Source organism: Chondrus crispus, genomic scaffold, assembly GCF_000350225.1.
Source record: "Chondrus crispus Stackhouse genomic scaffold, scaffold_115, whole genome shotgun sequence".
NCBI classification, from domain to species: Eukaryota; Rhodophyta; class Florideophyceae; order Gigartinales; family Gigartinaceae; genus Chondrus; species Chondrus crispus.
In genome coordinates this window covers 200689-209687 of record NW_005178978.1, presented here as the reverse complement: position 1 = coordinate 209687, position 8999 = coordinate 200689, and positions in this window count along the sequence as shown.

Genomic DNA, 8999 nt, shown 5'->3' with positions numbered 1-8999 from the left:
TGGTCGAGACGTCCGGTGTTCATTTTACGCTCCTCGGGCATCTCCAGCATGCGCTTGCTAGGGGTTGTGCTTGTTCTGTTGAGTCTTAAGGCTTTCGATGCAGTTATTTTGAGCTTCGATTAAATCCAAACTTCCCCCTTGTCCCTTCTCAAGATTCAGTTCCGCCCTCTGCCGTTTTGCTGCCTCCGCGACAGCTATCCCTCGAAGCAGAAATTTTCGGTCGTGTAGCTGCCATGCGGTTCGGCAATTGCTTGATCAAATCCCCCAGTTTTCCAATACCTGCCTCCACAAGATGTGTTTTTTTTCTTGGCATTCCGCGTTCGACAACAACGAAAGATTTGGCAGGACCCGCGACTTTCCCTCAAATCATCTTCTATAGGAGTGGTGACTTTTCTGTCCGTGGCGTACTGTGGTGTTAGGTGAAATGAATTCACTTACACCCTTTGGGGAGACTCCCCAATCGTGATTCTGTCTCATAAATGACTTCTGAGAGATTGTCCCCTTCTTCTCTTCTGAGGCACCTGCGGTCCTCTGCTCGTTGCGCAAGTTCACAACTGGCTTTTGAAGTCACGGAATGGATTGTCCACTGGGCGGCAGGGTTGTCTTTTCGCGTTTCCGAGGACTAAACCTTCGCGTCATGACGTCCTGTAGGCCCTGAGACGTGTCCCCGTGTGACCCTCGTGTGCGTTGCGAACATGATGTGTCGCTTCTCTTATCGGGTGGTACTTCACAAGTACTTGAGAGCCCTCCCGCAGTAGCCCCCTCTCAATCTCCTCCTCATCGAGATCACGTTCAGGGCTCTCAACTCATTTGTAAAAATAGGCCTGTCCTTATCACGATAGAAAAAAGATAAAGCTCGAAAAACCGGTTCTCTTCGTTGGAGTGGTTCCCACCGCGATAGTTGTACGGGATGTCCGTTTGGAGATCGTTGAAAAGTTCCCGTTGAGTTCGTCGCGCGGGTAAGCGTTCGCCGATCGTGTTGACGGGCCTTATGTCATCATCCCATTTCTTCCCCTCTTTTAGCTTAAACTCCTCTTCGTTCTTCCCTTTTCTCGTAGACTGGCGAGTCGATGTACGTCGTTACCAAAAAAAAGGAAAGCACAGCAAAACAGGGGTTGAAACACAACCAGATTAAACAACCGACAAATAAGCGATGGACCTCCTCAGTAACGGCGGCGAGCCGATTTTCGTTATCATTGTAGGGAAACGGCGAGAGAACAATTCAGCTACTCCGTGCAGTATAGTTTCGTGCGTTAACTCGCGCACCTTTCCAGGTGGTTTACGCCGCTGACGGACCGAAAGTCTCCACCCTTGCTTGTGCCACGACATCCCCCTTTTCGACGAGCGACAGCAATCCGCTCCTTCGATTTCGTGCGTGACTCCAGTCACTGCATTATATACATGTATATACATATTCTTTTTATGTTCTTCGGACATCCTTCCAGCTCCTCACGCAGCACATTATTCCTGACAGGCACAGGGAGTCTCGCAATTTGGCGTCCTTGCAAAACGAACAGGCACTTGGCTCTCCGTCTCTGCTTGAACCAACGCGTTGTAGATTAGTGGCGATCGTCGGTTCGCAAGTCTTCGTCGCAAGGACGTTGACCGGCGCACATCGCGTGGCTTTCTTTCCGCTCCCCGTGGTTCGGGGTCTATGCCCTGCATGTCACAAAAGAAACGAAAAAAAGACAGAAAACGAAAACAAAACAAAAGCAAAAGAAGAGAAAGAAGGACTTGGGGGGTAGGCGGGTACATAGGTCGCTCGTGGGACGAAAAGAATGTGCACGCGGTGAAACCCATCCTTTCTGATTGTGTTGACACATTAACCTTCTCGTCGGTGACGAAGTCAGTCATGTAATTGCTCGCGTGATACCATGAGCTTGCGACACGGTGTTGCTTCTTCGGCTCGCCCTCAATTGCGAACAGCCCGCGACGCGGGGCGTCGTTTTGTGCCTCCTCGCATGCTTGTCTGAAGTCTTTTTGCGACGATCGTCGGTCGTCTACCAGACGATCTATTTCCTTCTACTATTCCTCAGTAACGAGGTCCTGTTGAGCGATACAAACAAAACAAAAACATTGATGACAAAGGAAAATCAGAAACCCGTTAGAAGTGGTACCGCGCGCAAGACTGCTGTACGTCATCGGCGTTCCCATCAGGACTTCCTTGCGACTCAGTCGAAGCACGGGCGGCGTCGGTGGCGTGTTGCAGCCCGTCGCAGATGCTCGAACTTGACTTCGCGAATATCTCCACGTCCTGTACTCTCGACCAGCGGTACCGTTCCCTTAACTTTCGTTAAAATTCACACTGCACTTCTACTTCTGTGTTTCGCATTTTCCCGTGCGACAATTGTCCGTTTGTCTATTCTTAAAATGCCCCATAAAATTTTCATCAAATCAAATTGGACCGGGGCGGATCACTGATCCAAACGTCATATCACGTGCGCACGACCGCGACGCGTGATCATACGTAATTTGCGTATTATCTACACCGGAGACTACAGTAACTCCTCCATTTCTTTGGAGGGCGACACTCGCCGCTCTCTACATGTGCAGCGGTCAAGAGAAAATTGCCTATCTCACTTCTTCTCTCCATCTCCTTACTCTCTGCTGTCCCGACTCCTGTGAGCACCACTCCTCCCTGTCTTCGTGCCGCGTCTCAAAGTACCAATTCCAACTTGACGACATCCCAACGGGTGTTACCCTGCTTGGGCGCGTCCGACTTGCGGCGGCAAGGATAACTGCTTCCTTCGGAAATATCTCACCTCGGCGCTGCGCGGTAATTGCGCGACTGGTTCCCACGTCGCGTCCTTCGTCTCATATCCATACCATTTCACCCTGAGGACTAATTCCTCATCTTGATACCCGTGATCGATGATCTTTTCTATAACGTACTCGGCATTCTCATTTTCTTCCTCGCGTCTGGGGATAATTTCTTCCCCCTCCTGAAGATTCTCCGACTCCTCCAACTCTTCTGAATTACTTGTCCTCCGTAAGTCTTGCGGTATCTCCGCTGACGGGTTTCGACTGACAACATCTTCCTCGTCCTCTAACATCTGCGCTCGCGTAGGAGGACCTTCCTCACTCTCCATCGCGTCGCGTTCTTGATTCCCCTCGCGTCCGCTGAGGAACTGTAGAGCCTGTCGTAGGCCTGATATCGGCATGTAGTCCATGGGACTAGGGGCTAATTCGACTCCATCTCGCGACACGCGTTCTTCTTGGTCGCCTATGGCGATGACAACCGTGTTCTTATATGATTTCTTGACTGCATACGGTCCCGTGGCAACTTGTGCCAGCTTGTGTCTAGGTTCTGTTGCCGTCCCCTGTTCCTTCCGGAGAAAAACGTAGGATCCTGAAGGGATGTCATACTTCGGTTTGCGAAGCCTTGCGTTAAAGTTTCGCTTGTAGCGCGCTTGTTCTTTTCGCAGGCTCTTACCAGCGCCTTTCATCAGGCTTTCCAACCACGACTGCCATTTCAGGTAATACGCTCGATTCGAGCTAAATCCTTCCAAACTTGGCTGCGCTTGTAACGCAATGCTTCTCGGCGCCCGAGCTAACACTAGCTCGAAGGGCGCGATGTTCGTAGTTCGATGAACTTGCGTGTTGTATGCGAACGTCACAGCGTCGCTAAATAGGTCCCAGTCCTTGGGATGCTCTCCAACATATTTTCGCAACGCGGAAGTCAGCGTGCGGTTAAACCTCTCAACTTGGCCGTTGGCTTGCGGGTGGTACGTAGTCGTGAACACATTGCGTATGCCGAGAATTCGACAGACGTTCTGAAAGAACCGGGCCGTGAACTGTGTCCCATTTTCGGACAGCAGCTTGACCGGCGGACCGTACACGAATACCCAATGGTGAACGAAGGCTTGTGCGATGTGTGCAGCTGATATCTTCTTCAACGGTACGGTTCGTACCAGTTTCGAGTATCGATCGCTGATCACGAGAATATACCGATTCCCTCGTTTAGTTGTAATTAACTCGCCGAGGATGTCGATGGCGACAAACTTCAGCGGGGCTTTGGGCGTGAACAGCTTCATTTCCCTCGTGTTTTTTCTTAACTTCACCCTTTCCCGCGCACATGCGGCGCAATTCTTCGCGACTGTATAGCAGTCTAGGGCCATCGTAGGCCAATAAAAATATCTTCTCAACGTCTTGTAAAGTTTCCTGCCTCTCGGGTGGCCTGCCAATTTTGCGCAGTGGCTCAACCCTAGGACGCGGTCCCTTAATGATTGTGGTATCACCACTTGTACAAACTCCGCTGCAGTACGGCATAGAGTTCCTTCGAGTTCCTCCGTCTCCACGCTGAACGTTCTCACCTTTCCGGCGTCCATTTCTTCCTTGATGCGATTGCAGAAGGGGTCGACGGCTTGCTCGCTAATGAGCTCCTCCGGAGTGACAGCTTGGAATTGATCGTGGCGATCAGGGGCGGTCCCCTCTCAAGAGCGGGGATGTCGTCTATCGCGTCAAAACTTTCCTCGTCCTCCACTGTACCCTCGGCCGGTTCGGCCGTAAAGCATGGGATTTCGTCGTCGATTTCGTCGACGGTTTCTCCTGCGGTCCGCAACCTTGACAAAGCGTCCGCCTGGCTGTTAGCCTTTCTCTTTTTGTACTTGATTTCGAAATCAAATTCCGAGAGGCGGAGCCTCCATCGGATTAATCTCCCGCTGGGGTCGGTTACGTTCATCAACCACCTCAATGAGGCATGGTCGGTATGCACGATGAAGTGCTCGCCATATAGATATGGTCTTAAAGTCTGTCCGGCCCAAATTACCGCTAGACATTCTTTTTCTGATACAGAATAGTTTCTCTCGGCTGCGGCTAACGTTCTTGAAAAGAACCCGATGGGTTTGCGTTGCGCATCCAGGTGTGTTTGAAATAATGCAGCGCCGATTTGATAGTCGCTTGCATCGGTATCTACCGAGTAGGGTAGGTCCTTCTTCGGCAGCGCCAACACCGGCGGTGCCAAGATGGCGTCTTTGAGCTTATGAAAAGCTTTCTTGCACGGTTCGTCGAATCCTTCCAACTGGACCGGTTGTCCTTTCTTCAACAGTTGGTTTAAAGGCTGCGCAATTTTCGCATAATGCGGAACGAACCTGCGGTAGACATTGCAAAGTCCCAGGAAGCTTCTAAGCTGTCTGTGTTCGCGGGTACCGCACTTGTTCCAACGCGGCAGTTCGCGCGACATCGACTTCTAGAGTACCTGGGCGGACGACATGGCCCAGGTACTTGATCTTTTCCACGAAAAATTCGCACTTGCGAAGCTTGAGCTTGACACCTGCCGTTTCCAATACGGAAAGTATTTCATCCACATGCACGATGTGCTCCTCCCACGACTTGCTAAAAATTATTATGTCATCCAGATACACCAAACAGCATTTCCAACGGAACGGGGAGAGCAGGATATCCATTGCTCTCTGGAACGTCGCTGGCGCGTTGGTTAGCCCGAAGGGCATTCTTGAGAAGCGATACAGACCTGAGTGACACGAAAATGCGGTCTTGTCGCGGTCGCGCTCAGGGATAGGCATCTGCCAATATCCCGAAATCGCGTCCAACGCGGAGAAAACCTTGGTGTCACCAAGCGAGTCTAGACACTCATCCATGCGTGGTAAAGGGTACGTGTCCTTCACCGTCACTGCGTTCAGCCTGCAGCTGTCTACGCAAAAACGCATTGACCCGTCCGGCTTGGGCACCAGCAACATGGGCGACGCCCATTCTGACTGCGCTGGTTCTATCACTCCTGCCTCTAACATCTTCTGCACCTCTGCATCTTCTACTTCGCGGGCTTTAGGCCCGGCCCGATACCGGGCTTGTGCGATGGGATGAGTCTCGGGGATCAACTCGATCCGATGGACTGTGGTATTAATTTCACTGAGCGTCCCATCCCACATCCTTGAATACTTCTTCAACATCCAACGGAACCGCTCGCGCAGCCGGTCCGGCACGTGGCTCAGGTCGAGGTCCTCCACGTCCGGCGGTGGAGGCTCAATCCGCTGCTCTGGCTTCGACGATGCCGTCGCAGAGAGCCCACTCGACCGTTCTCCTGGCTGGTCCTCGCGCGCTTGCTCTGACGGTTCGCATCTTGTCTCGCCCTTAGGCGTCTTGGTGGAATTAGGAAAAATTTCCTTCTTCCTTTCTTGAATTCCGAGAACTTCACCAATGGTGGTTTTGCTCTCGAGCGCGGCTCTCGGATGCGGTAATAATTCTGCCACGACTTGGCCTTTTTGCACCCTGACAGGGTACGTCCTAAAATTCGCAACGAGTGAACAAAATGGCCTGTCAGGCTCAACCTGAACGACACCATTTGTGCACGTCAACCCGTGCCTTTCGTACAACGACGAGTACGGCTGAAACACAATCAAGCCCGCCCTCTTCGAGGTGCATTCCACGACGCGTTGCGTCCCTAGCTCGATAGTCGTGGCTCTTACCACTTTCACCTTAGGGGAAATGCGCTCCACCTTTCCATCGTTCTCGTCCTCTCCCGGGACGAGATTCTTCTTCCTTTTTCTCGTCGAGAACCGCCTAACTATCGGAACCTCCGAGAAATCCGCCAACTCAACCGTTTTCTTCCTTGGATAGATTGCTTCCACAAACCGGTCACAGTAGTCCGCGCCTAGAATTAGCGGTACCGCGAGCTTTTCGCACACAATAAAATCGGCGGCAGCCACAAATCGTCCAAGTCTCACGGGCATCTTGATGGTTCCGAGAGTCTGGAGTGGCCTGTTATTCGCGTCGCCAATGTCTTGGGTCGGTCCGTACGACACTAGAGATTCCATTCGAGCCGGGAGTTCCGGTTTTCGCACAAGGTTTGGTCCCGCGCCGGTGTCTAATACAGACAACACCCGGCTCATCAATCGAACTGTTGGTCCAATGTCCGCGTAAACTTTATAGTTTTTTCGCGCAAGAACTAAAATCTTCTCGGGACACTCCCTTCGCTTAACCCTATACCAGGGTCTTCGAACTTCTTCCAACGGATGATCTCTGGCTCGGCTCAAAATTTTCTTGACTTGAGCTGGCCCTCTGGGGGGCTTGGCTTATCCACCCACCCATCAACCTCCTCATCGGGGCCAAATTTTTCCTTTAGAGCCGGGGAACGGGGCTGAGCCCCGGGCACAGTACGTCGACCCTGTGCCTCTCGCGACTCATGCGAGATTCCTCTCTCTAGTTTTCCTGCCGCTGCGGGACCCTTCTCACGTCCGACGACGCGGGCCCCGCGGCAGGCCCTCTGAAGGGTTGGTTCGGCCTCGGCGTTGAAGCACTCGGCGTGCTCGCAGTCTGCGAATCGAACCAATTCTTGACCTTCAGGTAGCTTGTCGATGGTATTCCTAACCTCTCCATCGGAGACAACGCCTCATAATTTTCCAAAACTCGATGCATTTCCCGGAGGGAAAGTATGCACGTTGGTGCGGCGTGCCTCTTTTCATAACAATGATAGCACACCAGTCAGTGCTTCTTGACGGGATATTGCGGCCTAGGTCCTCCACGGGCCGGCAGCCTTCCTTGATGTTGCGGCCTTCCCATCCAGCCTGGCCTTCGAAACGTCGTACCCTTGTCTTCCATCGGAATGCGCGACGCCGGCGTGTGGCTGCGCCCCCGGAACATCATCACGGGATTCGTGGGCTCTGAAAACGTCTCCGTCGTGTATGTGGGCGTCGGTAAAGTTGACGACCCGCTTGCCCCGTAGTCCTCGTGTCCGTAGCCCTCCGATGGCTCAATAAAATTGCCTTCCGCTACCAATGCTCCTTCGTACTGACTTTCGCTGTCTCCGTGCGCACCGCACTCATCTGACGCAGAGATTGACTCGGCTAAGTAGACGGCGGCATGACTTTTGCGACCGGGATAAGAAGCCCTCGGCTTCTTACCCGCCCTGATCGTCGACGGCGTCTGAATCGTGACCTTCTTGGTCTTCTTGTCTTTAGCGCGGCTCGCCGAGCCATGCGCCTTCGCGTAATTAACTAGTCTCAAAAACGAAACGTCCCGATTGTCTTGTCGGTATTGAGATACCATTAGCTTGATACTCGAATCGAGTCCTTCAATAAACATCGTCATTTGTTCTTCCATCGAATATACGTTTCCACATTGATTGCTCGCGTCCGTCAGACGGATATAAAATTCCATCTCGTCTTCAAACGGTCTTTGCTGAACCTCTCGCAATGCGAGCACTGCTTGACGGATCGCCTCGTCGGTTGCGAAACTCCTCCACAACCACTGTACGGCCTCCGGCCAAACGGACACCTTTCCGTGATGGGACCCAGCCGTCTGAGACACCGAAGTGAATTGTTTCAAGGCGACGCCACTTAGAAATTCGGGCAACAAGCGGATCGCTTGCCCCTCGTTCATTTCTTGAGTATCGAACTCTTGAACTAATTTTGCCAAAAAATCCAACACAAGGACTCCGTCCTCACCTGTGAACGTGTTGTCCTTCTTCACCTTAGGCAGAATATCTCTCCTGATTTTTCGCACGGCGGTCCGCCGGGAACTTGAAAAATATGTCTGTGGGTTCCTCAAACGGTACGTTCGGTACGAAAGTAATTTCTTGAAGAGGTAGTTGGTCGGATTCAGCTCCTCCAACTCCTCCCATCGCGGCCCGCGCCGCGTTGCGACATCTTCGGGCTCCGCGTCCTTGTCTCTCCGCGAGGCGGACAAAGTTATCCCGCCCCGTCTGGAGGTAATTTTCTTGCCCCGCGAAATTCTTTTTCCTTCTTCTGAACGATGTTCGGAATCGCTGGCATGGTTCGACAAACTGTCGTCACCATCTTCGGAAAGGCCATTCGACTCGGTCATGGAGTCTTGGTCCTCCGGCTCGTCACTACCGTGACTCTTGCTCCGGCGTCGCAGACTCTTCTTCGAAGTCTTCGACTTGGAACTCCGCTGTACCGCGGCCTTGTCCTTCTTCGATCGACGGTCGCCTTCTCGACCCGTTGGGAGCGGCTCTTGCCCGGCGACCTGTTCGAGGTCCTTGAGGCGATGAGCGGCGCGGTCAAACTTGCCGTCGATACTGCTTC